A 27,579-nucleotide genomic window follows, 5' to 3' on the forward strand; every position below is an offset into this window, starting at 1 on the left:
AAAATGGCTTAATATCACTTTAGAAATTGAAGACATTATAAATGTAATCCATTTTAAACTTTTTACGCTAGGTATAAAGTAGAAAATATAATTCTTTATTGGGAGCTCTTACAAAGGAATCGTTATATTTTCAGTTATTACATTAAAATTAGCATGTTAGAAAATACTAATTTTAAAAAGCAAAGGTTACTGGTTAAAATAGTTCCACCTTTTTTTAGTAAAAAAACCTAACTTGTTTTAATATTTACATGTATGATGCTTTTGATGAGATATAGTGCAGTTCCGCATTATATCTCTTTTCTTTCAGGAAAAGAGATGATGACAGCATTTAGAATAAATACTGTTGTAAGGGTATTTGCATCTATTTGGAGGTACCTCCTAGCACTTTTATACAAATGTAGGACCAACACTGAGGAGACTGGGTTCCAACCTCTGGATTTGAGCTAATCATACAAATTCTTCTGAAAAATAACGGTTATAGCATTATCATCAGGTAGGATTTTTTTCTTCTTTTCATTGCCGAGATACCAGTATCTTTACTCCGATTACTACTAAATTTGGAGCCATTACACTGACAAATACATATATTCACTATATGAATATATATTATTATATATAATATATATGATATGCATATATATTAAATACAAAAAATACTTCAAAGAATTTTACTATTTATAATTTACAGTTTTGTTGAGGAAAAAATCTGTGTGCTAAAATTGTCAGTGTCAGTTCTCTTAATCAAAAGCCTGAGTTACCTACACATGGCGATCTTGCTAGAAAATGTGATATTCATATCCACACTGTACTATACTTATCAGAGCCTAGGTTGTGGGAAATGCTATCTATGGGGACTTTCTTAAAACACTTGAAATCTATTTGTCTCACTCGGGGACTGCTCATTTGGATCACAGATTACCAGAAGGTAATCAGATTCAGGTATCTGCTTTAGGCCAGAACCATGGTCCCCTGAAATGATCTATACATTTTGGGTATATTGAATTGCTCTTTTCTTGGGAGACACTCCATGCCTTTCACGGGTCCTCAAAGATTAGAAAAATATAGATGTTGTCATTTGGGGTCATAAAATCCCTTTCACTGAATTGTATTTTGGTCCTGTAGTCCATCATGAACCTTAAATGCAGGACTTCATGCAATGATCCCGTCAGTGTAACCACTACATTTATTGTGTGGGCCTTTTGCTTCACGAAGTTCTATCCACAGTGTGACTACAAAAAGAGAATTGTGTCTCACAGTGGAGTACCAGAGACAGCTGTGACCCTGTTCTTCCTCTGAGCAACGTGTCCCTCTTGTCTCATAGACACTCTTTGTTTCGACATGTCCTTATTGGATGCAGGTGGGAGCAGAAACTACTGTTAGATGGGGGACCTCATCCTAGACAAAACAGATGAAAGCCTTCTTCTTCACAGAATACCCATCTTTGATTCCATGCATTTCACTTTTTGGGGGCTGACCTTGTGGACTCAGGGCATTTTGAAATCTAAAACTGATGCATTTCTAGCCATGCCTTGGCTGTGAGGAAGTCTCAGACCTCTTACAGGCCTGCCGTAGCAATCCTGTAGGATTTTACAGCGCTTATTTCTACAAACTCACTTTCCTCTTTTATTCTGTTTCCTTTCACCCTAGTATCTTTATATATTATTAACAGATGATTTAAGGCAGCGTGTATGTTCTTACTTTAATCAAAAAGATTACTAAGTTGCATTTCAGGGAATTTGGAATACAGGTTATATTTGCTTCATGTCTTCTAGAATTCTGAATAACCCAGAATAAAGTCCCACATTAAGCAAAATAGTCCGTGAAAAATCTGAGAATTTTTGAAAAAAAAAATTTAAGGAGCCCTCCGACAAACCCACGTATTTTACCAACAATTGATTTAATGCAGGACTGGTTACATGATTTCTAACCCCCAATGCAAGATGAAAAGGCAGAGTCCCCTGCTCACGGCATGTTAACAATTTTTAGATAGTTCCCACAGGACATAAACTAAGGTCAAGCTGTTGTGGATGAGGGGCCTCATGCGCCCCCACAAATCCTACACTCATGCATCTGACCAAATCATGGATGCTTAAAGCCTAATTTTTTGGTGAAGTTCAGTTTTCAAACCAAAAAAAATTATTTTTGGTGCAAGTTATGAGAAGTGAATCCTGAGAAAACTATTTCATGATGTGAATGTGAAGACAAAGGAGATAGTGTCAGCTGGCTTCATTCCCACCACGGGGGAGATCTCTAGGCATGCCATGATGTTAGCGTGCCTCATGCTGAGTTAGCATGACCATCTGAATGCAATGCAGGGATGATTACTCTGCTTATAAAGAACTGCTGGCGGTGATACAAAGAATTCAATAGCGGGGTCTTTTAGCATCAAAGGAACTAGAAAAACACCTACGGTGATACACTGATGAAATGACATTAACTTGAACTTGGGACAGTCATTCACCTCTTGGTGAAAATTTCATAATTCTCTTAATTTAAATGTCTTTGTTATTCTAAAGAGTGTCACAGGCTGATGGAATGCATTTGCAGAAAGTTAGTAAGACCTGAAAAGGAAAAAAAAAAAAAAAAAAGCTTTCTGGAAGTAATGAGATATTATAGCAAGGATGCAGAACACAAAATTCATATACATATGTCTCATATACAAGTGTCAATCACTTTTTTACATACAGCAATGAACAAATGGAATTTAAAATAAAAAAAATTACAATACCATTTACATTAGCACCCCAGAAATGAAATACTTAGGTATGAATTTAACGAGTTGTATGAGGACAACACCTCTGGTGAATGGAATCAAATAACTACATAAATGGAGAGGGATTCCATGTCTGTGCAGGAAGACTCAACTTTGTCAAGAGATCAGTTCTTCTACCTTGATTTGTAGGTTCCACACAATCCCCAATCACAATCTCAGCATGTTATTGTGTGAATACCTGTAAACTAACTCTCAAGCTTAGAGGGACATGCAAATGAACCAAAGTAGCCAACACAACTGAAGAGGCAGAACTAAGTTGCCTTGTCAACATCAAGACAATGTGGTATTGGTCAACAAAGAGACAAACAGATCAATGGAACAGTGCAGATCCACAAATAGAGTAAACTAATCCTGACCAAGGAGCAGAGGCAAGAGAGCAAAAATAGTCTTTTCCTTAAACGGCGCTGGAACAACTGGACATCCACATGCAAAAACCAAAACAAAACAAAACAATCTAGATGCAGACCATACACCCTTCACAAAAATGAAGTCAAAATGGGTTATAAATGTAAATCTAAAATGTCTAGTGGTTGAGGTACGAGAAAGGCTGGATGACCTTGAGTTTGGATGACTTTTTTGATACAGCACCGAAGACAGGATCTATGAGATAAGTGATAAAATTGAAGTCTTCTACTCTGCAAAAGAGTCAGTCAAAACATGAGGAAATAAGCCACAGATGGGGAGAAAATTTTTGGAAAAGACATATCTGATAAAACACACCAAGAACTCTTAAAATCCAGCAACCAGAAAACAACCTGATTTAAAAATGGGCAACTGATCTGAAAAGACACCTCACCAGAGAAGATTCTCAGATGGAAAATAAGCAGAGGAAAAGCAAATTAAATCAACGATGAGATTCTCCTACACACGTATTAGAAAGGTCAGCATCCAGAACGCTGAAAATGCCAAATGCTCATAGGATGTAAAGCAGTAGAAACTCTCAGTTATCAATGGTGGGAATTCAAATTGGTCCAGACAGTTTGCAAGACAAGTTTGTGGTCTCTTGAAAACTAACCATCAATACCATAATATCCTGTAACCTTGCTCCTTGGTATTCACTTAAAGGAGTTGAAAACAGGTTCACACAAAACCTGCACACAAATGTGTGGCAATTTCATTCATGATTTCCAAAACTAGGAAGTAATCAGGATGTCCTTCAGTAGGTGAGTGGGTCAACTATGGTCCATCCAGACAATAGAGACTTAGCACTAAAACGAAATGAGTCCTGAAGCAATGAAGAGACATAGAAAGACCTTAAATATGTATTACTCAGTGAAAGATGCCAATTTGAAAGATCCCACACTGTAGGATTGCAACTCTATGACATTATGGAGAAGGAAAAACTATGGAGACAGGAAATGATCAGTGGTTGCCAGAGGTTGGAAGGAGGGGGGATGAATGGGTCAGCAGAGGGGATTTTTTAGGAGATTCAATGACTCAGTGTGACACTGTAATGGTGGATACGTCATTATACATTTGCCCAAACATATAGAACATCCACCACCAGAAGCCTAACCTAATGTCAAGTACGGACTTTGGGTGATGATGACCATATGTCAATGTTAGGTTCATCATTGTAACAAGTAGTTCACTGTGGCACAGGATGTTGATAATGGGGAGGCTGTGTCTGTGTGGGAACAGGGGGTATTTAGAAATTCTCTATACTTTACAGTCAATTTTTTTGTGAACCTAAAGCTGCTCTAAAAAACTAAGTGTGTTAAAAAAAATGTAAAAACATAGTAAGTATAAATTCAATGGCCATTATCCTTAATCATTTGATGTCATTGAAATACTTGATTTTTATTGCGAATATGAATTGCAAAGGCAAAGAGGCAGACATTGCCTCATGCAAAGAATCCAGTTTTTGGTAAAGCGTTCTGGTTTGAGGTGTTTTATAGGATCACAGTTTCATGTCCTATTCTCTCTAATTCTAGATGCTAAGTCACCAGTTAAAATCTGCTTAACCTTGTCTTCTGTCTCAACAAAAACGTTAATGCTGGAACCAAATGGCATTTTCTCAGTTTTACAATTTACCCTCCTTCTGGGAACGGGTAAAGTGCACACACTCTCCCAGGAGATCGGGTGTCAGGCCTAGAATGTTCCCCTCACGTGGAGGACTTTTGAACCGCGAGTAAATAATAATTGTAATCAAGCTCTCCACAGATAATCGTCCAAAAGCTGAACCAAGAACCTGAGAGCCATGGCTTTCAGTATGATTTGTGCCCCTGATTTTTCAATTTGAAAGAGCTTGTCAGATTTCTTGACATTCAGAGAAGATGCTTTTCTTTTTCTACTGTGGATAAATGTTCATTATCCTTAATTGGCGTTAAGTGTGAGCGTCTTGCTCGTGATTGCCCATCAGTCCGCGGCTTCTTGTTCAGCCTCATTAGGTTTTCTGTTTACACCCACTATAAGGAAACAGGTTAGAAATATTATAGGCAGGGGCTAAAAGCATTCAAAAAATATTTGCATTGTGTCAAATTGCCAGTCTTTGCACAAGCTAACAATTTATTTTCTCCTCATAACCGTGAATGCTACAAATTTTGTGGCTTACACTGCAATTTCATTTAAAAGGCATTATAGCCTGCAATCTGAGTTCATTTGGTGCTAGTCTGGTAAATGGCCATCTCTCATCTCAAAAATTTCAATCTAAGTACTGATCGGCGGGTTAATATTATAGAAAGTGCGCCCTAGGGGAACATAAAGTGATGGTTGGATTTTAGGGCCTGGTAAAATAGTTCTCTACTCCAGAATGGGAACAGTTTAATCAACAAAACGACATGGAGTAAATATGCCCCTTCCTGGTGTTTCAGTTTGAGTGATCCTTTACCAGAATCTCACAATTTTTCATCATGTACTTTTGTTTGTTTCAGCTGTTAATTTTAAAAGGTCTATTCATTTTCCAGAAGCATAGATTGAGATAGACATACATCCTGCCCTGTAAATAAATAAATAAACAAACATAAATTGAAATGTTTTTGCAAAGATTTAGAAACCGCATGAGAGCTTCTCTGGCGTTCACTGCGGGGTCCCACGGTGCCGTCTTCTATGTCCACAATCCCCCTCTTTTTATGCATCAGGAGAGGTCCTTTGATATAATTTTGGTCAAATGCCTGAGTATTATTCCTCATGAGTAGCATTTTCTTGCAGGGTCATCTTTCAAATGATTGGAGGGACATGGCGCTGACTGCTCTCGATGGGCCCACGGAGGCCCACGCGCGGCACGTCAAATCCCGGTGTGGTGTCCCCCCCGACAGCCAGCGGGACAGGCGTCATTATCTTCCATGTGCAGTCAGATGAACCGAGGCTCAGAAGGCTAAGTAATTTGCGAAGGGCTCCAGGGGAGGCAGTGATGAACCGTGGCACCAGGCCCGGGCTTCTTGGGATTCACACACGCTCCTGCCTTCATGGGCATGTCTCTGCTGTGCTCGTCCCTCAGACCGGGGCGGGGTTGCGGCGGAAGGGGGGGACCATCCTGATTAGGAACGAAGTGAAGTCATTGCTCGGAGCGGGTGGTGGCTGTGCAGTCGGCTTGCTCTGGCCCTGACAAAGCTCTGAGCTGTGTGGCGAAGTCAGCCCGTGGTGCCCGTGGCATCTCTGTCTCATGCTCCTTTAGCACAGAACAAGGGGTGGGACTGCCTTCTGAGGTGACTGCAAACACTGGGGGCCGTGGCTGACGCGGTGGGAGGACAAGTCACAGGTAAGTAAGCAAACACAAGCACAGTGCGTCCTCTACAGTGAGTCTCAGATGGTCATGGGGTCTCCAGCCACTTGAGTGTCAACTAGACATCGTCTTTGGCGACTCTTTTGAAATATTCGATTTTTAGTATCTCTGTCTGCTTCACTAAATCACAAGATCTTCAAGGTCAATACATCCAATTCTACATAGATTTGGGATTGCTTTTTTTTAAGATTTATTTATTTATTTTACAGAGAGACTGAAAGAGAGAAAGAGAGAGGCACTGCAGGGGAAGGAGGAGCAGGAGAGAGAGAGAGAATCTCAAGTAGGCTGCCCGCTGAGCATGGAGCCCAACACGGGGCTCGATATCGCGACCCTGAGATCGTGGCCTGAGCCGAAACCAGAGTTGGATGCTTAAGGGACTGCACTACCCAGGAGCCCCAATTTGGTATATTTCTTTTAATGAATAATAAGAATACAATGCGGGATGATAATAAATAATGAGATTCTCAATCTCATGCTAGAAATGAGGTTTAGTGGCCCTCCCAGGTCACACAGGCACTCCGTCGCAAACCAAAGAGTTAAAGGAGTCTGGACGTCGCACTCTACGCTGAGTCGTCTGAACCCTCTACTCACAAACTTGTTCTCTGCAGCTTCCAACACACTCATTACAAATGCATTTTAGGCCTGAAAAGTGGGATAGTATTCAGGATTTTCTAAGTCATGCTTGAATCAACATACAGATGAAAACATCATCTTATGCAAAGCTTCCTATGATGTTTTGTTGAAAAACACACCAAACTCAAGATACTAGTTAAAATAAAAGGGGGTTTCTGGAAAGCTGGAGGACAGAGTGCCTCTCTGTTTTAGTTTATGCATTTATTTCTTTAAGTAGACTCTACACCCACCATGGAGCCCAACATGGGGCTTGAACTCACCTCCCTGAGATCAAGACCTGGGCCGAGATCAACCCACTGAGCCACCCCAGAGTCCCAAGAGTGTCTTTGATTAAGACTTCATCCATTTCACTTGAAAAGTTGTTTTCCAAAATGTGTGAGTCTCCAAGAAACCGGGACTTCTACAAGGCCCAGCCAGATGCACGTCGCAGAAGAACAATGTTACAGGACCTCCTGTATGTAGCATGAACCATATTATCCTAATATAAATGTACGCAAAAGAGACCGTGATCCTTAAGCGTTCCCGGGAAGCTGCCCCACGATGCTGGGAATGCTGTTTCAGGCGGTCGTCAGCGTGGGGAGCACAACGCCCTCCAGCACCAAGCTCCGTGTTAGAGGCTGCGCTCAACACTTCCAAGTGGTGGCTGCAAATTATCCCGCCACACGCCCCCCCCCGCAACCCCATGTTGACGCCAGAGATAGGAAACAACACTCCTGATTGTCCGTTTGTAATGTAAGTCATGGGAAGAGATCCAGCACAAGGAATCAGTACGAGTTCTGGGCTTCATCCATATGCTCATGCTTCATCCGTATTCTCCTTCCTGGGAGGTGCTCTGGTGTCAGTGGGTCGGGCTGCGCTGAGCGATGGGTAACTCGGGATGCCCCCTGGGTGCCCGCTGTGCCCGCTGGGCCCCGAGGAGATTGCCTTCCTTCTGGGGCTGAGCCTCACCTGCACGGTTCAGGTGCTCGCTCACCTGCAGCCCCGAGCCCCTCAAGAGGAGAGCCTCGTCCCAGGAGGACGATCTCCAGGGTGTGGGCGGCTCTCTCAGTATTTCCAAATTACATATCTGTTTGAGGCTGGGGCCAGCCCTGGGTGGAGCTGCACAGCAGATTCCAGGGACCCCCGGAGGGACAGAGCACCCCTCAGGGGGACGTGCCGCCCAGGGAGTGGGGGCCCCGTGTGGGCCTCCTGCTCCTCCTCCCTTTCCTTGGCCCCTCCTTGGCCTCAGCCCCACTGAGGCACCTTTGCTCCCTGCAGGGAGCCCGACGTGGGTCGATCCCAGGTCTCCAGGATCACGCCCTGGGCTGAAGGCAGCGCTAAACCACTGAGTCACCCAGGGATCCCCTTTAGGTCCTTTTCTGATCACGAATTGAGGTATTGGCAAGGTCTGTAGGTAAATCTCTCACAGTAGAGTTTTGCAAAAATGATGCTAATTCAACGTACATTGAAACAAGCGACCAAAAACGCCAGTACTATGACATAAAACTGTAGGGATGACGTTACACACCCTTTTAATAATATCTTATTAAGTTAATTTATTTCATGTATGTTGATCCCGACTTGGAACTATAGACTTACGTAGATGATGCAGTGTCTTCTTATAAACTGGGAAGGATATTTTGGCTACTTTTTTCGTGAGCTTAAGTCAATGTCAGCCCCCTTCCTGGAGTCTACTCCAGTCCTCGGGAACGTCGAAGAGGTGCATCTGATGGCCATCTCGTGCCATCTTTCAGAGACGTGCACACCGGCTCAGCCCTTCCTGGCCTGTGTCCCTCCCCGCCCCCCCCCTTCTGACCTCCTCCGTAATCACCCGCCACCGCCAGACACCCTGCCCCCCCCGCCCTGCGGGTTTCCTGTGCACACAGTGGAAAGCCTTTCTCAAGCACAGATTACATTTACTGTCTCTCCTGTCCAAAGGCCTGTCGTCTGCGACGGAAGGAAATTAAACGGGATTGGCGTCGTTCGTCCCTCACAAAGCGCAGCTGACTGTTCTCCACCACCTTGCTCTCCTCCAGGTGATTGCAAATTGATTCCTTGACAGTTTGTTTCCAATTCCTTCCCAACGATAGAAGCTTTAAGCTGACCAGTTGATGATTATGAAGATAAAACTCCCTTTCATTTCAAAAATGAGCAGTGTCATCAGTTCTCCGTGCGACTTCAGGAACTCTCTGTGACCGCCGTAGGTTATCACAGACACCTGCTGTTACCTGAGGGCCTGCAGGCAGGGCTCAGGGTCTGGCTCCCCCACCTCCCTCACCCTATAAACTCCCTCTCATCCCTTTTTCTATCCTACACTTGCTGCAATCCAGCACATGCTCTCCATTTACCAGATTTTCTTGTCTTTTTAAAAATAGATCGATGTTCCACATAGAGGAATCATTCATCTGATACAAAAAACGAGAGGTCAGTTGGAGGAATTAAAAGCTCTTGTAGCTGAAATTCTTTCGGGCGCTGGGATAGCGTATTCGTGTTGGGACATTGTGGGTTTTTTCCAGTGCTGTGCAACTTCCCAGATAACTGTTCAATTGACTACATATGTCGAGATTCAGATCGCCAAATTATTCACAGATTGTAAGAAAAAGACTTGCAGGGTTTTATAGAATCTGTGATGAGGAGTGATGATATGAGTTCAGTTGTGTGATAAAGCATTCTAGAGTCAACAGATGAGTTTCAGTGTATGGCTCCAATTATTCTTGATTAAGAGGGATCCTCTTGGATTTCTGATTAGGGACCAAGGGGAACCCATTATTTTTATATTTTTTTTCTAGCCTGCTGTCATCCAGCGGCTGCACCAGGGATAATTTGCTGAATGGCACATTTGTGTCTTGAACCAACGAAAGCAAATGGCAAAGACCCACAACACTTGCTAAGCTCCCCAGGAAGGCTGGGACCACTGAGCCTCCAAAGCCAGCAGTAGCACAGGCCACCAGTGTGCAGCAATGAAACCCAAACACTCTTCCTGTTGACGGCGAAAACGTCGAATGATCTGTGATTCGCCCTCCATGTGACATTCATCCCGGCTTTGTCCCGTCTTCCTTCGATCACATCCTGCTTCATTTGATGGGAATGGCGTAGAAGACTCAGCCTTAGATCCTGAGAGCAAAGAAATCCAACGAACCAACCAATAAGCCAACTAATTCCACACACGCAGACACACCTACCCCCAAGAACAAGAGAAATGGCTCATACGAGCTAACAGAGGTTGTGTGCCCAGAGAAGCTTCTTCTGAGGAGGCACTCTTCAGACCAACAGTAAAGGTGATGATGAAGGGTTTGCTGACTCCCATAAGTCAATCCATGCCTACCCTGGCAACAGGTCCCCCAACCGTGTTCCATCTCAGTCGCGCTCCTCTGCAGTCCCACGGCAGCATGGGAGAGAGCCAATCGTGCCACCTCCTTGGGGCATTCACACTCAGTATTGTCAGGAGTGTTGTATTCTGTTGGCCATCTGCCCGGGTATACAGTGGTATCGCATTGTGGCTTTCTTTGTGAGTCCCTAATGACTGGCAAAGATAAGCACCTTTTCCAGCGCTTATTTGCCACCCAATTCTCTTCTTCGGTCTTATGTTTGAATTTTTTGCCCTACTTTACTGGGTCGCCCATTGTGGTTGTATATTCAGAGATCTCCGTGTTCTTCCTCCCCAAGACCTTCTTCGGATACACATTCTATCAGGGCTCTCTCCCAGTTTGTAGCTCTGTGTATATGGTGAAGTGTGTATTTTCATGTGGTTCACTGTATCTTTCAAGAGCCAAAGTTTTTAATGTTGGTGAAATCCTGTATGGTTAGAACGCTGCCTAATCTATAGGAAACACTCAATAAATATCTTTTAGAAGAATAAATAACTCACTATTTCCAATCAACTCTTAGCATTCATTTCCTCCATTAACTTATCCTTGTTTTTCAGATATGGGTCATGCTTTTTGTGTTATATCACAGAGATTTTTGCCAAATCGAAGGTCACAAAAATGTTGTTGTGTTTCCTTCTCAAAGATTTAAAGGTTTTGTTTTGTTTTTAGTATTTTGTGATTTGTTTTAATATTGTGGAAGGTATGTTGTAAAGTTCACTCTTTTTTTTTTTTTTTTTGCAGGTGGTTAGTCAATTGTCCCACACCATTCGTTGAAAACACTATCCTTCCTTGATTAAATTACCTATGTATCTTTGTTGTAAATCAATTGAATAAACATATAAACACACGCAGATACCCATTGATCTTTGTGTCTCTGCTTTGGTCAATATCATAATATCACATTCTCTTGATAACTGTGGCTTAAATAGTAAATCTCGAAACAAAGTACTAATGATCTACACATTTGTTCTTGCTTTTCAAAATTCTTATGACTGTTCTATTCTTTTGATTTTCTTCTGTCTGCATTTTAGAATCGGCCTTTCAGCATCTACTCAACAATCCCACTGGAATTTTGATTGGTATTGCTTTGAACCAATACATCAATCTAGACAGAATTAATATCTTAACAATATTGAGTCTTCCAATCCATAAACATGACATCTATCCATGTACCCAGTCAATTCTCAACATAGGGGTGATGTTTATACTTTGTGGGATTATTATCTAAGCTTCAGGGGGTTGGTGCTATTGTAAATGATACTGTGGTTTTAATTTTATTTAATTTTTCTAATTTCTCATTGTTCATATACTGGTTTCTGGATATTGGCTTTGTATCCTATATCTTTGTAAAATTATTTATTGCATCTACAGGAGTTTGTAAATTCTTTGGTACATACTATGGAGTCAATAATGTTGTTTGAAAATAAAAGTTTTGTTACTTCTTCACCAGATTATGTAAACTTCGTATCTTTTTTCTTGCCTTATTGTACTACCTTGAACTTCTGTCACAAACCTGAGTAAGAGTGATGAAACAGACATCTTAGACTTGTGATGTGTATGAGTTTTCATTTTTACCTAACACAAAGTATTTTAAAATTTTCTTTGAATCCTTCTCTTTGACCCTCAGGCTATTTAGAATTATATTTTTAAATTTCCAAATATTTGCGGGTTTCTCAGATACCTTCTGTTTTACTTCTTCATTTTTCTTGCCAGAGAAAATACTTTATATAATTTCAATTATTTAGAAGTTGCTATGGATTTTTCGGTGGCTCACAATATGACCTAATTTGGTGAATGTTCTGTGTGTAAATAAAAATAATGTGCTTTCTATTGTTTGGGGTCTGAGTGTTGTATAAACGTTAATTGGTTGATGTTTTTGTTCAGATACTCTTAATACTTGCTGATTTTTCATCTGCTGTTTGATTCCTGAGAGAAGAGTGTCAAAGTGTTCAAATAAACGCTTGGTGGATTTGTCTATTTGTCCTTTCTGGTGTGACAGTTATTTCTTTCTTTTTTAAAATCAGAGAGAATAATTTGTTTTGTTTCTTATTGAACAGGAATATTTGTACTGATGGAGAATCTGGTTTATACACATAATTCCTTCTATAAAACCCTGGGAGTCAGATGACTTCGGAAGCTCAGAATTTAGGATGTTTTAGAATGATGATATGGTACTTGAAACAGATACCATGTAAGGCTTGGAACCAAACACATTAACATCTCTGCAGGGAAATATGCAGATATTGGCACTCAGTGGGTACAGAAAGATATTCATAAACAGCCTCATTGAGTTCAGCCAGTGAGTGTCCCAGTGAATTAAGACAAACCTTCCAGTTGTCAAAGATGTTAGATTGGGGAATAAGAGATAAGGGACCGTGGGACTGCAGCAGTGTATATTTATAGATATCAATACTATAAATTATAATTAGATTGCTAGCTAAGTTTACTAAGAGCCCAGGAAAAGAACACATGATAGAAAGATTAATAATAAAATGATTCCATCAAAGCAACTTATAGGAAACTCTCATGAGCCTGTCACATCCATGTGCACAAATATATATACATATATATAAATATATTAAATACATTAATATATAAAATATCTGCACTCAAATATATATAAACATATACATATTTGCACTCATTATACCTACATATAAATTCAAACATACTCACACCTTTTGTTTTAAAGTGAGAGCTAAGTGTCCAATAATAGGGCTGTGAAGTTTGGTCAATATTAAATTCTCATCAATAATTAAATAACCAGAATTACCTTTTAAGCCATTAGCTCTATTAGGGCAAAACTTATTTGTGTAATTGAACTACTCTTATGAAAGTGATGAAAAATCTTTTAAACAGTCAGTTTATTATGGGGAAACAACATTTTATTTAGCCACATCTAATTGAAATCCACTTTCTAAAAGAAGAATCCCTTGCAGTGCATAGAAGTAAGAATCAGGTCTTAGCCATGCCTGGCCCTCGGCGGATATTTGAGGCTAATGATATTCCGTTTCCCCTTGCTTTACCCTCAGTGCCAAGACTGGCTGTTTCTTGGCCTGGTCTACCGACCTTGTAATCTGCTTTATAAATGCAACTTCTGTTTCTTGCCGCGTTTCTGTGACACTTGAAGAGTTGAAAGGAGAATAGAAGCAACCTGATCTCGTGTAAACACAATTAAGCATGTACAGATTCTCTGCTCTAATGAAAGTATATTGCCAAATCAATCTCATGTTACATTTTAACCTAAAAAGCAATATTTCCCCAAATCTGTTTAATCTTCAATTAATCATTCAGAGAATCTGATAGACTTAGGGTTTAATCCACTCATCCTCTTATTATCTACAAAATGCCAGGTTCACTTGATCTTCTTGACGACATCTCACAGGTTAATTAATTTGAAAGTTTTTACAAATTAAAGAAAAGTTTCCTATCTTTGCTCATGTGGAAGCTGAACTAAATACTCAAAGTTCACAAAAGGTTCTTGTTGTAACACACACACATTCACACGCATGCCCGTGTGTGTGCGTGCGCACACACACACACACACACACGTGCCATGAGGATTGAGTCTTTCATGTCTTCCTTGAAAATGAAATACATACTTTCCTCTGAGTATCCATACAGATGATTTGGAAAACCATTTAAATAAATAGCTTTTTCAAGAATAAGAATCCCTGATGATTTAAAGCTTCTGAAATCCTAAGAAATTACTAAACACTCTCATTGCACTTAAAACATATTAGTTTTTCTCAAAACCTTGGACTGTCAACCTCTGTTCCATGCTAATCAAGTTAATGTAAAATTGAAGGATCTGAGGTGGGTTGTAGGGAAAGAGATTTAATATTATTATTTGAAAAATAATTTATTTTAATTATTTCTTCACAAAGTGTCCTCTCTAAGTCTCCGTGGATTATTTCCTTATCATTTGGCTGTGACAACAGCATTGTCTCCAAGTGTGTGTTTGTATGTGTCTTTACAAGGGTGACAACATAAGGAACATCCTTCCTTCTTTGCCAAGAGGATGAAGGGAAGCTCAGCAACATAAGAGAGAAATAAGATGTTATGTGCTGAATAATAAAAGCCTTTTATTATTAAAAATAATAAAATAATTATTATTTTACAGGCTATTATTATTAAATCGCTTGTAAACAGGCTATTTCAGACTCTGGATCCCCATTCAGGTTGTTTCTTCACTTACTTATGTTTCGGCAACACACAATGCATGTTTGCTACGTGAAGATAGCAATCTTGCAAGCTTCCCCCTATCTCCCTATCTTCTCCATGTGCTGCTAGAAAGTAAGTGCCCTGAGAAAACCAACCTCTCAGCCTCTATGCAGTACAGGGATGACATCATAGCCTACGAGGCAGATTTCTCCTCCTCTGAAGCCAAGAAATCATAGCATGGGTCAAGGAATGCTAACCAGAACTCCAAGGGCCCAGAGACGCCTGCCGATGGATTATAATCTATGTGCACTTAAATTCTAGGCCAAAAATCTGCCTTGAGCTTCTGAGAGGTAAAGCAATCCTTTCACGTATTCTTCAAATTCATAATTTTAAACGTTTTTTTTTAATTTTTTTCTTCAATTTTCATTTATTTATGATAGAGAGAGAGAGAGAGAGAGAGGCAGAGACACAGGCAGAGGGATAAGCAGGCTCCATGCACCGGGATGCCCGATGTGGGATTCGATCCCAGGTCTCCAGGATCGCACCCTGGGCCAAAGGCAGGCGCCAAACCGCTGCGCCACCCAGGGATCCCAAATTCATAATTTTTAAAACTAAAAATAGTAGGGCTCCCAGGTAGAGATGTGGTTAAGCATCTGACTCTTGGTTTCAGCTCAGGTCGTGATCTCATCAGGATCCTGAGATCAAGCTCCACATTGGGCTCTGTGCTCAGTGGGGAGTCAGCTGGAGATTGTCTCCGTCTCCCTATGCCCCTCTTCCCACTTGTGCTCTCTCTCTCTCTCTCTCTCTAAAATAAATAAATCAAATCTTTAAAAAAAAAATCTAAAAATAGCACCTCATGCTGAAGTTTAGGATTATAGAGATTAAGTAAAACAATATCATAGAGTAACAAGCTCTGAACCTCACCCAGGTAAACAGAAGCTGCTACTAGTAGAATGAAAGGAGTAGTAGGGGTGATGTAATAGTTAATAATAATAATTAATAACAATGGAGCCACGAGCGATGGTGGGACACATGGCAGCAGCCTCTCTCTGAAACAGATGTTTGCCAAGTGCAGTGGTTGCTAGCCCGCAAACACTCTGAGCCCCATTCACTCGTCACACCCCCGCTGCCCGGCCTGCTGCTCACCAGCTTCCAAATTTCCACTGCAAGCCGCGTGTTTCTCAATTCAGGATTCAGCGGGTTGCTGTGAGTCTGTCTTTTTATTCAGAGTTCTAAAAAAGTTATTTCTGACAGTTTCTGCTTGTTTTCTGAAATTTCCGTGGAAAGATGTGTGTTTGGAGCTGCCAACGCTGCCATGTGGCTGGCATCCTCCTAAATTTATTTTTAATGCATGATTTATAAAGGGACAAATCTCCTGCGCCCCAGGCCCTACCACCCTCGACAGCCTTATTCCCAGGTGACACCTCCCCGTGCTCCTGGTGGGGATGAGATGGTTCCAGGTGGTGCCACAGGAGCCCTTCCAAACTGCCTTTGTAGCATTTGTCCCACTGCATCATGATTGCTGATTTAAAGCTCTGGGAGTGACGTTGGTGTAAGCACCCCTTCGGCTCTGGTCCTGGCCTCCTTCATACATCTGTGTCTGTGACAGACCCAGAGCATCTGCTCCCCAAATATTTTTTTTTAGAAAATCACTACATGAAAATATGCTATATATTCTTAAATCTTATAAATATTCTGACCAAGTCATTTTTGCCTTTCTAAAAATTCCAAAATGAATCCACTAGAAATAACGTTTCCAGTAATGATACAATTCAGTACGTTGTCCGTAATTAAGATGAACGTATGAAAACTGCTGTTGTTTCCTAAGAAATGAATGGAGGTCTAAGAAGATTAAGATATAACTTTTTATGTGTATAAACATACAAACAAAATACAAGAGATGTATTGTCAAAATACATAGGAAAACTATAACCACAACAGTAACAGGATTATAAAGAACCTAAGGAAGATGCTTTCTGATTCATAGAAAATACAGATATGATGGGACGCCTGGGTGGGTCAGCAGTTGAGCGTCTGCCTTCGGCTCAGGTCATAAGCCTGGGGTCCTAGGATCGAGTCCTGCATCAGTCTCCCTGCAGGGAACCTGCTTCTCCTTCTGCCTGGGTCTCTGCCTCTCTGTGTGTCTCTCATGAATAAATAAAGAAAACCTTTAAAAACAAAAAGAAAATGCCCATAAAAAGAAAATTGTACAACCTTAATGATAAGAAATAAGTGGAAAAACTTCATGTGTTCCTTGAGACTATGATACAAAACTTAAAAATGAAAATGGTTCTCCAATTAATACATTGATTCTGACCACATATAAGCATATCCTTCAATTAAAATATCATTTTTAAAAAGAATTTGCGTTTGAGTAATCATTTCTAAACTGAGCTATAACTTAACTTTGAATATGGCAATAATCAAAAGCATTGTTAATAATTAAAATTTTCACCACAAAGCACATGTATGCCTTCAGTACTCTACCCCAAAAGCAATCAATTTTAACATTTTAAAATCATTTTTTAAGTTGTTATACCTTCCCCTCTGGAAATAATATCAATACTCCTTTATGTAACAATTGTACATCATCTGCTATGATATAAAAGGAATTAATTAAATTCCCTTTCCCACAAAATTTCATCATTTTATTTTATATTTTTAGCATTTCTATTTGAGGCTTTGTATGATACTCGGAACATCTATTAGTGTTTGAAGAGATTGTGATTATACCTATTGTCTCACGACTGTGTCCTCCGAGGACATTATTATCCACCCCCGGCCTCCCTTCTACAATCCCCTGCAAATGAAAGTTGTCTGCTGTAACTTTATTTTTACATTATCACAACAGATGCCATCTTACTGGTCTCATGGCAGAAACTGGCAGGTAGGAAGCCTGGCACACGGCCCTCATTGTTATGTAGGAATAGGTTAGTGGGGAACACAGCGGTCGTCCCACAACAGGGAAGCGGGGGATTACAGGTGGGTAAGAACTCGAAGGCACCAAACTGGGCAGTAATGTACGGACGAGGGAGCTGACGGGGAGGCTGTGACTGATGCCGTGTGGGCATCCAACAGGTGATGTGGCCATGGGGGATGCGGTGGGGGAGTCCTCACAACATGCAAAGGACCCAACCATCCCACTTCTGGGAGTTTGCATGGAGGAACTAAATCAGGATCTTAAAGACACACCTGCTTCTCTGTGCTCAGCACTGTTCACAGCAGCCAGGATGCGGAGCCACCCAAGTGCCCACAGGCAGAGAGTGCATATGCTTGTGCGCGCACACACACACACACACACACACAGAGGGGAATATTATTCAGTTGCTAAAAAACAAAAAGGAACAAAATCCTGCTGCCATTCTCAGTGATGTGAATGGAGGTAGAGGGCATCGTGCTCAGTGCAAGAAGCCAGATGCAGGAGAAACAGGGCTCAACCTCACCCCTACGTGGAATCTCGACCTGACCCTCACAGAGCCTGAGAGTAGATGGTGGTGCCAGGGGCTGGGGTGAGGCGGGGAGAGAGGAGGTGCAGGTCACAGGGGGCGACCTTCCAGGTGAAGATGGATAAGCCCTGGGGCCTAGTGTAGAGAGTGGAGCCTAGAGCGAGCAATTTGTCTCGTGCAAGGGAAATGTGCCAGGATGCTGGGTCCTAAGTGTTCTCACCACTCTCCCATGCATGCACACACACATGTGCACACACACGTGCACACACACATACAGTGAATGTGGAAGGTGCCGGATGCATTACCTCACTTGATTGTGGTGCTCATTTCCCAGATATCAAAACAGCACAGTACACACCTTAAATATACACATTTGTTTTAAAGACTTTATGTATTCATTTGCAAGACAGCAGGTGCACAGGAGCAGAAGGGAGGGGCAGAGGGAGGAGCAGACTCCTTGCTCAGCAGAGAGCCTAATGTGGGTCTTGAACCTAGGACCTGGGATCATGACCTGAGCCAAAAGCAGACATTTAACCTACTGAGCCACCCCAGCATCTAAATTTTTTTTGTCAAGTAAATCTCAACAAATCTGTTTTATTTTTTTAAGAGAGAACTAAGGATGAGTTAAGCTAAGTAGGGTGTGGGAGCAGAAATATTAACATGTGCAAATGTCCTGAGGTAGAAGGGAGTGTGAGGTGTTTGAGTGACTGATGGAGTGAAATGTGGCTGGACCCACAGATGGCAAAGGGGCAGTGGGAGGAGAAGGTGACAGTGAGAGTCCGGAAGTCTGTGCTGTGGGAGGGAAGGTTCCCACAAGTTGCTCAAAATCATGATTCGTCTTGGTGCTTGTTTGTTTGTTTTTATAAAATGTGATTATCTGTCCCTTTCTTTGTTCTTGGAGCTCCGTGTGGCCCCTGACGATACTCCTGTTACCTGCATTCCCGTTATCATGGCATTTCTTACTTATCGTCACTATTGCTTGGGTTTTCTTCCATGGTTGTTCCTGAACTCATTCTTCTTAGGGGATGTTGACACCCTTTGCTTCTTTAGACCAATTGCTTTTCCGGCCTACACACTGTGTCTCTTACCAAAATCTCCTTTCCTCGGATTCTTATTATTTCTACAATTTTTTACATGTCAATTTTTATTGTTTTTCTTTTCTTATTTTATTTTATTTATTTATTTTTAAGATTTTATTTATTGATTCATGAGAGACACACAGAGAGAGAGAGAGGCAGAGACACAGGTAGAGGGAGAAGCAGGCTCCATGCAGGGAGCCCGACGTGGGACTTGATCCCAGGTCTCCAGGATCACTCCCTGGGCTGACGGTGGCGTTAAACCGCTGAGCCACCAGGACTGCCCTCTTTTCTTATTTTAAATAAAAATTTTTCTTTATTTTTTTTTATTTTTCAGAAAAGAAGCACATGAGTTCCTATTCTGAACCCCAACGTCACTGAATACGAGTGTATCCTTTGAGCTTGATAGATTTGCTTGAGAGAAACTTTGATGAGAAGAAGCTATTTGCTTTCACACATCTGAGGGTCATAGTCCTCTGCAGTCTAGAATTCACTCTTACCAAAGAAAATCTGATTCCTTTCCACCAATAAGAATATTTTTAAAAATTGCCTCTCTCCACCCTTAGGAGCTTCAAGGGCACTTTAAACCCGGCATTCTCTAAAGTCATGATGACTGAGTCCAGGGAGATAAATTTGCTCTTACCACAAAAGTGTTAGGGAGTAAGTCTACTCAAAACTTCAGTGATTAAACAGCAATCTTCATAGTTTTGGAGTTTGGTTGAGGAAAAGCGCCTGTAGGCTCTGCTCTACTTCACGAAACTTCATCCCCCTCGGATTGGTGACCCTGCCTGGGCAGGTGCCTTTATGCACCTGGGGGAGCACACAATAACAGGTCCCTCAAGCTGGACCATGTGCCGCACACACACCACGGCCTCCTTGGCCAGGAAGTTAAAGAGTCAAAGGTTAAAGAGCAAGAGAATACGTTCAACACCTTTAGTGGAAGGAATTACAGACTCAGATGGAAAACCATGGCCTCTGGTAACTGTGAAGATGACAGTTCCCCACGGGATAAGGATTCTTCCCCGGGGACGCTGCCCAATGCTCAGTGTTCTCAGTCTCCCTATTCACCGATATCTCCTTCAGCTCTGGGGAATTGTCTTGTATTTTTTCTGCATCTATTGTGGGTATGATTTTTATTCTTTGTTCCTTAAATGAAACGTCTCATAGTTATTGACGTGTGGGTGTTGACTCATCTTTGCCTTCCAGGGATGACTCGCACTCGATCTTGACCTGTGATCCTTTTACCGGACTGTGGGATTCAGTTTGTTGGTATTTTGCTGAGGATTCCTGCATCTATGGTCAGCAGGACTACTGGCCGGTGGTCTTCTTTTCTTGCAGTGTGCTTGTCTGGCATTGGTATCAGGGTGGTGCTGGATGAGTTTGGGATTGTTCGTCCTTTATTTTTTGAAAGAGTTTGAGACAAATTTGTATTCCTTCTTTTTTTAAATGCTTGTAAGTGTTCACCAGTGAAACCATCTGGTCCTGAGCTTGTCTTCGTGGGGAGATTTTGGATTACTACTCAATCACCTCCCTCATTATTGGTCTGTTCAGATTTTCTATTTCTTTGTGACCTTCCATCCATGAATTGAAATATTTTAATGTCGTCCCTTTTGACATTCAGATTTGTTGTTTTATCGTGAAGCATGGCTTGATTTGAAAAATGTTATAAGCCATGTTTTGGAATGTCCTGGAATCACAGGGTGTCTCACCTCTGTCCTGGATACAATCAGGCAATGTATTGACTTTCCAGAGAAACAAGCATCTCTTTGTCACTATAGTGATGTTGCCAGTGGCATGGAAAAATAAGGAGAAAAGATGAAATGAATGAGAGAGAGAAAGAGAGAGAGATGGAGGGAGAAAGTGAGAGAGAAGGGATTCAAGAAGGAAGGAGGAGGGAAGGGAGAGAGAGACAAGCTTCCCGCCTGGTCTGGTCCGCCACTGATGTTTATTCCAAGATGCTGGCAATAGTAGGAAGTCCCAGGGAGCACTGAGGTGAGGGCATGCAAAAACTAGACCCCTAGTGATGAATTTTGACTAATAAAATTAGCTCAGAGCTAGACGGTTCTTCGGAGAAGCCCAAACAGATGTATAATTAGAGATGGAAAAGTACTGGGAAGAGAGAAAATCAACTTGAAATAACATCATCTCTAATGGGTTGTGTTGATGTTTAAAAATTGGATGTAAGCTATTTTAAAACACACACGCACGCGTTTTGTGACCTAGAGTAGCTAAGTGCCCTAAGGAGTCAGGCACAGAAACGGAAATAACTATGATGTGAAATACCAATCACTGGAAGCCAATTATTTCACGTTTAAGATAAACGCATCTTTTAAACAGATTGCCCGCCGGCCCGGTTGGTCTGGTGCATCTGGCGAGTCATGCACGGTGTGCAGTCAGTTACTGGGAGCGTGCTAAGACTGTTGGGGTAGCTCTTAGGGTCAGGCCTCCTACCTGCTTTCTTCCCCATTTTTCACTTTGTTAAATAATGGAAAAAGTCCAGCCTCACACATCCCAGCGTTGTGGTAACTCGTGTAACCTACTGACTCCGCTTCCCTGCTACGACTGTTGTGCTCAGTGCCTTGCATGAGCTTAGAAGGAAATTCCTGAGTTGCTGGTGCAGAGGTGCAATGGGCACATCAGGAATCTGAGAAGAGAACTGGCTCCCACTTTCTGCTGTTCGAGAACCTCCTGACATGACGCTCCTACGCTCGCCCAAGGGGTGTCCTCCTCAACGCCACGACTGCTGCAGGCTCGCTGTGCACCCGCACGTCTTTGGGGCATCGCTGGGGAAGCCCATGGAGCATCCGGGCCCCTAACAACTGTCCCACCTGCACCCGCGCTGCAGAGAGAAAGGGGCTGAGAAAAGCGACCCCCGCCTTCCCTGGGTGGAGGGTCTCTTTAGGCAGTGGGAAGACCTACACAGGACGTGAAGTGAAGAGTAATGAATGTAGGATGAAAATACAGAAGCGCTTTGGGATTTCAGCTATATCCACTGTGTGCGCATCTTCTAAATACATTTTCAAACTTTAATTGAAACCATGCCGCTAGTTTTGTCACCATAATTTATAAAGTAAAAGTACACACTGGGGGCGCCTGGGGGCCTCAGTCGGCTGAGCATCTGACTCTTGGTTTCCGCTCAGGTCATGGTCTCAGGGTCCTGGGGTCGAGCCCCATGTTGGGCTCCATGCTCAGCACTGAGTCTGCTTGAGATTCTCTCTCTCCTTCTCCTTCTGCACCTCCCCCTGCTTGTTCTAAATAAAAATATTTATTATTTATTTATTTATTTGTTTCTTTCTTTATTTATTTATAAGATTCCGTTTATTTTTATTTTTTAATTAATTAATTTATTATTATTTATTTTTAAGATTTTATTTATTTATTCATGAGGCACAGAGAGAGGCAGAGACTCAGGCAGAGGGAGAAGCAGGCTCCCTGTGGGGAGCCCGATGAGGTACTCAAACCTGGGACCCTGGGATGATGACCTGAGCCGAAGGCAGATGCTCAGCTGCTGAGCCACTCAGGCATCCATAAATAAACCTTTTTTTTTTTTTTTTTTTTAAAGTACACACTGGAAGATTTTTAGTGTATGGATCAAAAGGGTGTATTTCTTGCTAAACTCCAGACCCATATTCTTACAAATGAGCTCACGCTCTGGAGTGGTCCTCACAATACTGTCACAAGCCCAGGTGAGCTTAGAAACCAAGCTAAGAAGAATCAACCCAGGAAAAGCTCATCACGATCTCTTATTTCCAGGAAGCAGCTCACAGATGGAAAAATCAATTGGCACATGACTGAAGCTTTTCACATTTTTCAGACTTCTTTTTAATTTTAACTCAAATGTTCCTTTTCCATGATAAATCTTAAAACGGGGGGTTGGGGTGGGGGGTGCGGGTGGAGAAAAGCTCTTGAGGTCACCGGACACCGTGTTTCACTTGGAATCGAGTGCGTTGCACTTGCTCTGAATCGCTTCCTCTTCCCTGTGCAGAGTTTTGGAAACTGCACACACTACTGCTTAATTAAATCTAGACAACTTTAGTAGCTGTTTTCTCTAGCTTACAGTATGGAGAAAATAACTATATATTTACTTTATTGGCGACAACATGAAAATTGTGAGTGGAACCTCTTTACAAATTCAAATGTACACTGTGGAAAGTTAAATTGATTTAGCGTCTGGGGTGGGAAGCCCCCGGAGATGAGGCGAAGCCAGCAGCACATTGTGCTGCTGGGGAGAGAAGATCCAGGCTTAGGGTCTCCTACAGGCATTACTTGAAGGGAGGGAGGGGAGGAGGGAGGGAAGGAGGAGGGGAGGGAGGAGGGAAGGGAGGGAGGGGAGGGAAGGAGGAAGGGAGGGAGGAGGGAAGGGAGGGAGGGGAGGGAGGGAAGGAAGAAAGTACAACTTTCATGCAAATGTCCAAGACACTTACACCAAGACAATTACTGCATTTTTCTCACTAATCTGCAGGCTGCGTCCACGTGCCTCCGTGTTATCAGGCGGCTGCAAGGATGCTGCAGGACGCCTCGTGATTTCCGCGGACTGCTTTTCCCTGGAGAGGTCGTCGCTATAAGCGTGTCCCTCCCATGTTGCTCGAGTCACTTGACCCTGATTTACGACGGTGAGGATTTATTCCTGTTTCCTCACCTGGTTTAGTCAGATTAGCACATTTTCGACTGTACTTCTCGCAGTGCTATTTGTGGATTTGTGTTTGGGGGTTTGCATGCTGGTGCGTAGGGGTTCCAGACCTACTTCTTTCAAGGGGTTGACTGGAAGTTTGCACAGTCAGAAAGCGAGAGGGGTGTGGGAGCCACTGGCTGCCTGCGGGGAGGGGGGCCTCCTTCAACCGTGTGCGGGAGGCCACATGGGGCTTGGCGGGGGAGGGGGGGTTCCCCAGACTGCTGGCCCCACATCCCCATCCCCGTCTTGCAGGACGGCCGGCTGGATCTGCCCTCCCCCTGCAAGGACACCTGCACAGCCCAGTGGGCCTGGGATGGGGAAATGCGCTGCCTCCCTCCTCCCAGGGCCCCTTGGCTGCGCTCCCGGTAGCTTGCTGCCACCTCCCCGCCACCTCCCCGCCACCTCCCTGCCACCTCGCCCCCACGGTTGGTCGCCTCCATCGTCCGCTTGAGCTCCTGCAGGGATTATTCGTAGTTCCTTCTTAGGATCTACCTACGGACACATCTGAATGGTAGATGCATGTGTCTGTGGTCAAATCTGGCCGTGTGTGTCCTCCTCTCCCGTGTGGGTCACTCTGCATCCCCTCGGGCACCGGCTCCGAGCCCACGAGGCCGGGAGGCCGGGGCAGGTTGCTCAGGGCACCGTGTCCCCAGTGAGCACCCTGCAGCCCCAGTCTCCTCCCCACCCCCAGGCCTCAGTTTTGCAATATCCCTTCAACTCATTTTAGAACTAAACCGACACCTATGCGCACACACGATGTCTCTAACTGTGTAAATGAAAACATATCAAATACGCACTTTTCATTTTTCCGGTCGGGCTTCCCTTCTCCTTTCTGCTCACCTGCTCCCCCACGATGACTCGCACTAATATTCGAGCATTTCTATTTCTCAGTATTGTCCGCATGTTCCTATAATTACGTAGATCTTGTAACTCGATAAACACACACGCGTCTATGGTTTCCGTGCTCCGCGTGGTGAGGCCAGTTTGCTGCCTGCCGCACCTGCTTCCTCTTCTCCACACTGTCCTGCAGCAGGAGTTTCAGAACATTTTCATAGTTCTCGTCCCTTCCTTCCAGTGGCTGCTGAGTTACGTCCTGGGAAGGCTGCCTGCTGGACCCAGCCCCACCACTGCTGACGGGCCCTCACCCTGTGCCTCAACGGCGGGTTAAGGAGCGCGGGGTGATGGGGAACTAAGCGCACGCCATCTGAGAGCGCAGGGCACTTGACCAGGAGCTGGACTATTTCTACCCCAATGAATTCTACAGCCCTCAAGGGACCCACCAGCGACAAGTCCCCCTGTGGGGCTGACCACCACCTCCCCTGAAAGGCCGTCGTTGGTCCTCGCCCATCTCTGGGCTCAGAGCTGAATGCTGCAACCTAATCGCACATCCTCACACGCGTGTGGTCTGGGCACGCTTGCAGCGGAGCAGGACTGCATTTTCTACAGATTCTGTTGCAACTTCCACGTGTGCTAACTCAAATTTCTGCCTACGTTGCCTGGAAGTGCACATTTCAGCCACCTCAACCGACAACGGGAACGGTGGGAGTCTTTTAACTTGGGCTGGATGAGCAAGTAAAGTAAAAGTACTTTTACTTTAGTAAAAGTAATACTAAAATTTTACGAGCATTTAACTCTCTGCTAAGGAACTGGAATTTGCTTTCAGACATCCGATGGCCATTTGAACTTGTTCATGATTCTTTTCGTAGGTGTCAAATTCACTTTTTAAAACTTATATTTACTTAATTATTAATGGCTTTATTGAGGCGTATGTAACTGATGGACAAAATGGAACATAGTGCTTGTTTGATGCGTTTGTAGGTGTGCGCACATCTGTGAAACCATCAGCACAATCAAGGTAATGAACCTACACACCACCTCCCAAAGCATCTCCTGTCCCTTTGGGGGGCGTGCATGGTAAGAACACAACACAAAGTCTACCATTTTAAGCCGTAGGTACACGAGACAGTACGGTTAACTACAGACTTGACCTCAAATCATAAGGACTGCTCCCAGACCTATCACGTTTCCACTAATTTTGTTGATGATCCACTTTGCTAATCCAATAGGTTACTGTTTTTCTACAAATGTGTCTCCTTCCTCTGGCATTTCTTCTGCGTGTCCAGTCTTGGTGTAAAAGGTCTGCACCCTGAGATTGTCTATCTCAGCTCCGTATGTGTTCTTGTAAGAACATTCTTGAACCACCGTTTATACCTTTAATCCAACTGGAATATCTATTAATGTATGTCATCAAATAAGGGGTTTTCTTTTTTTCCCTGCCTGATGGATAATCAGCTGCAACAGCACCTTATAATAAATTATCAATCTCCTATAAATAAACGTTTTGAGGTATAACCTGCCTATAAGAAAATGCACCTGTTTAAACTGAATGATGAGCTTTGACAAATGTACGTACTCGGGATACCACGGCCGCAATCAAGACACAGACCATTTGCCTCATGCCAAGACGTTCCCTTGTTTGTGGCTTTGTGCAGCCAATCATCCCTACCCAAGGCCTCAGGCAATTTACTGATGAGATTCCTGTCGCTGTAGATTAGAACTGTTTTTTTCTAGAACTCCGTGGAATTATGGTATTGGATGTATCAGTAATTCAGTCTTTTTTATTGCTAAATGGTTTTCTGTGACCTGGCTATATCTCATTTATTTTTAACCCACGCTACACTGTTGGATATCTGGGTTGTTTACATTGTTGGCTACTATGATTAAGCTTCAATGAACATTAATGAAGAAAATAGCCTGGTGGACTGATGTTGTCATTTTTCCCGGGCAAATGTCGAGAAGTCCAAGAGCTGGTGTATAAGTCGATTACATATTGAACATCGTAAGAATGTGTTTTGCAGCATCTGTGATCCAGGGTGTCCCATCCTTTTTACATCCCCACTGGCAACGTGTGACAAGCCCCGGGGCGTGCAGTGGTATCTCACTGGCATTTCAATTTGCACTTCTATCACTGTTAAAGATGTTGAGTATCTTTTCCTGATTTTTGGGCTTATGTGTATATCATTTTTGTGAACCATCCATGTGTTGTGTGTATGTGTATTCTGAATAAAGAATAAAGTCCTTTAATCAGATATATGTTTGCAAACATTGCTTCCCGATATCTTGTTCACCTTTTCAGTTACTTGTTATCCTTCCAAGAACAGGAATTTTCATTTTGATAAAGCTCAATTTATAACGTTTTGAAAATGAATCATGCATCAATATAATACAAACCAGAGGTTGAGGTCTACTTTTTTTTTTTTTTTTTATATTGTTACTCAACTGTTTTTTTTTTTTTTTTGTATTGTTACTCAACTGTTTGTACACAATTTTGACAATTTGTCAAAACATCATTTTTCTCCACTAGGTTAACTTTATAGCTTTGTAAGAAATCAATTGACCATGCATGTTTGGGTTTATTTCTGGACTTTATTCTGCTCAATTCATCTGAAGATCTATCTTTATGCCATTTACTGTCTTGATTAATAGGATAGTGACTCTTGAAATTAAGCATTGTAATTTTTTTCAGTTGTGTTCATACCTTTCAAAATTCCATTGATTATTCTAAGTTTTTTTTTGCACGTTTGTAAGGATTTTTACAATAGGCTTCTCAGCTTCTATCATAAAGTATTCTGAGACTTTTTTGATATTGCTTTGGATTTATAGATCAATTTAGGAAGAATTGATAATCTGGACAGTATCAAGGTCACTAATCCATGAACATGGTCTGTCTTCCCAATTTTTATT

The sequence above is a fragment of the Canis lupus genome, chromosome 5 (genome assembly GCF_048164855.1).
Source record: "Canis lupus baileyi chromosome 5, mCanLup2.hap1, whole genome shotgun sequence".
Lineage (NCBI taxonomy): Eukaryota > Metazoa > Chordata > Mammalia > Carnivora > Canidae > Canis > Canis lupus.